This window comes from Cyprinus carpio, chromosome B19 (genome assembly GCF_018340385.1).
Source record: "Cyprinus carpio isolate SPL01 chromosome B19, ASM1834038v1, whole genome shotgun sequence".
NCBI classification, from domain to species: Eukaryota; Metazoa; Chordata; class Actinopteri; order Cypriniformes; family Cyprinidae; genus Cyprinus; species Cyprinus carpio.
Genome location: NC_056615.1, coordinates 2215988 through 2218439, shown reverse-complemented (window position 1 = coordinate 2218439; position 2452 = coordinate 2215988). Strand labels below are relative to the sequence as shown.

The window sequence follows — 2452 nt, the reverse complement described above, 5'->3', positions numbered from 1 at the left end:
GGAATGAAAAAAGAGTATTTCACCACACTTAGCATCATTTTGGCAACACATGACCTGCTCATCGCAGAGAGCTTGCTGATGAGAAATAGACTTGTGATACCTGGCAGAATACAAGAAGAAGTCCTAGAGAAGATACATCGGGCACATCGAGGCATCACTAAACTCTTGGCAAGAGCATACGTCAGTATGGTGTTCTGGTATAACAAAGAAAATCAAAGACAAAGTGAGTCAATGTGAAACTTGTGTCAAAAACAGCTTCAGTCACCCAGACCCCTGCTGACTACTCCTTTACCCTCCTGACCGTGACAGAGAGAGACAGCAGATCTTTAGCTTTCTAATATTCCTGAGTAATTTGGATGCAGTATTGGTTTTATTTTGTAAAGGTGTTTATCCCACTTTGTGTTCTCACTAACTCTAAATTAACTCTGTATGAGACTGACACCTAGTGGACATTTTAGGATGTGAGTTTACAGACTTTCAGACACACTTGTTTTGCACACGTCTCTCAAACACAGAACCAGGAAACTCAGTTCAGAGAAACTGAAACTGATCTGCTGTTGAGCTGTTGTTTGTGTGTCTGTATTGCTGTAGACAGTGAAATGGCTGAAGCCAGTGTTTTTTCAGTGGAACAGTTCAGCTGTCCAGTGTGTCTGGATCTCCTGAAGGATCCTGTGGCCATTCCCTGTGGACACAGTTACTGTATGAGCTGCATTACAGACTGCTGGTATCAAGAGGATCAGAAGAGAGTCTACAGCTGCCCTCAGTGCAGACAGACCTTCAGTCCAAGACCTGCTTTAGGAAAAAACAAACATGCTGGCTGAAGTGGTGGAGAAACTGAAGAGAAGACCAAAAACTAAAAGCTGCTGTTCCTGCTGGACCTGGAGACGTGGAGTGTGACATCTGTACTGGAAGAAAACACAAAGCTGTCAAGTCCTGTCTGGTGTGTCTGGAGTCTTACTGTCCAAACTCACTTTGAGCGTCATGAAGAGTTTCATTCAGGAAAGAGACACAAAGTGACTGATGCCACTGGACGACTGCAGCAGATGATCTGCCAGAAACATGAGAAGCTTTTGGAGCTTTTCTGTCGTACTGACCAGCGATGTGTTTGTGTACTTTGTATGACAGATGAACATAAAAACCATGAGACTGTATCAACTGCAGCAGAGAGGACAGAGAAAGAGGTATGAACTGAAACAACATTGATGTATTAATGCTGACACTTCAAGTGTTTCTCCTCACTGCAGTATCCAGCTGTATCATGAGTGCATCATGTGATCTACTCTCTCATTGGGAGTTACTACATGACACCTCTGTGCATTAGAGCATGAGCTGAACTTTACTCGCCTTTGTCACATCGCTCAAGATTTCCACTATAACTGTACATGCATCAGAGTTATTGTTTTTTCTGCAAACTGCACTCAGTTTGAACATCTATTTCTTCACATTAATTCTTAATTGCAGAATAATGATGATAGTAAACATATGCCCTCCTTCATATGTGAGGACTTCATGGAAACTAAATTCAATTAATGATTTTAAAACTCTGAGAAACACAGTAAAGATTTTTTTTTTTTTTAATCAAACAGGCAAAATTTTACATGATCTTGTGATAGTTTTGTGTAATATGTGAGGTTTGCTGTTTTTAATGTCTCCTCCAGAAACACTTGAAGGAGACACAGAGTGAAATCCAGCAGAGAATCCAGCAGAGACAGAAAGATCTTGAACAGCTGAGAGAGGCTGTGGAGTCTCATAAGGTGAGTTTGGAGAAGAAGAGAAGTTTGAGACTCAGTTTGACTCCTCTTTCAGTCCCACTGAAGCCGCTGTGAGGAAGCAGTAAGAGCTGATTGTGATGTGTGTCTAACAGCGCTCTGCACAGACAGCAGTGGAGGACAGTGAGAGGATCTTTACTGAGCTCATCCGCTCCATTGAGAGAGAAGCCGCTCTGAGGTGACACAGCGGATCAGAGATCAGGAGAAGACTGCAGTGAGTCGAGCTGAAGGACAAATGGAGCGACTGGAGCAGGAGATTGAAGATCTGAAGAAGAGAGAAACACTGAGCTGGAGCAGCTTTCACACACAGAAGATCACATCCATTTCCTGCAGGTGACAGAGATCTAGAAGAAAAAAGTAGTGCAGGTAATTGGGGGACAGTGTGAGATAATGAGGTCTTTGAGTCGTGTGTATTTTTATTCCTGCAGAGTCTCAGTGTCTCTCAGCTCCTCCTGAATCTACAGAAAACATCTCTGTCAGTTTTCCTCTTTTCTTTTGATGGTGTGAGAGAATCTGTCTGTCAGCTGAGACTCAAACTAGAGGATTTCTGCAAAGAGGAGATGAAAAAGATATCTGGTAAAATATTAGAGATTCATCTGCTCTCTGTAACGAGACAAACATCATCTCAATACTCATAAAGAAAATGTGAGAAATGTCTAAGGAATAGATACAGGTATGATTTT

At 42.1% G+C, this 2452-nt stretch overlaps 1 pseudogene; it reads left to right on the top strand.

The window, feature by feature from the left end:
- Window positions 1-504: 504 nt before the first annotated feature.
- On the top strand, window positions 505-1925 carry LOC122140641 (annotated as a pseudogene).
- The last annotated feature ends 527 nt before the right edge of the window (window positions 1926-2452 follow it).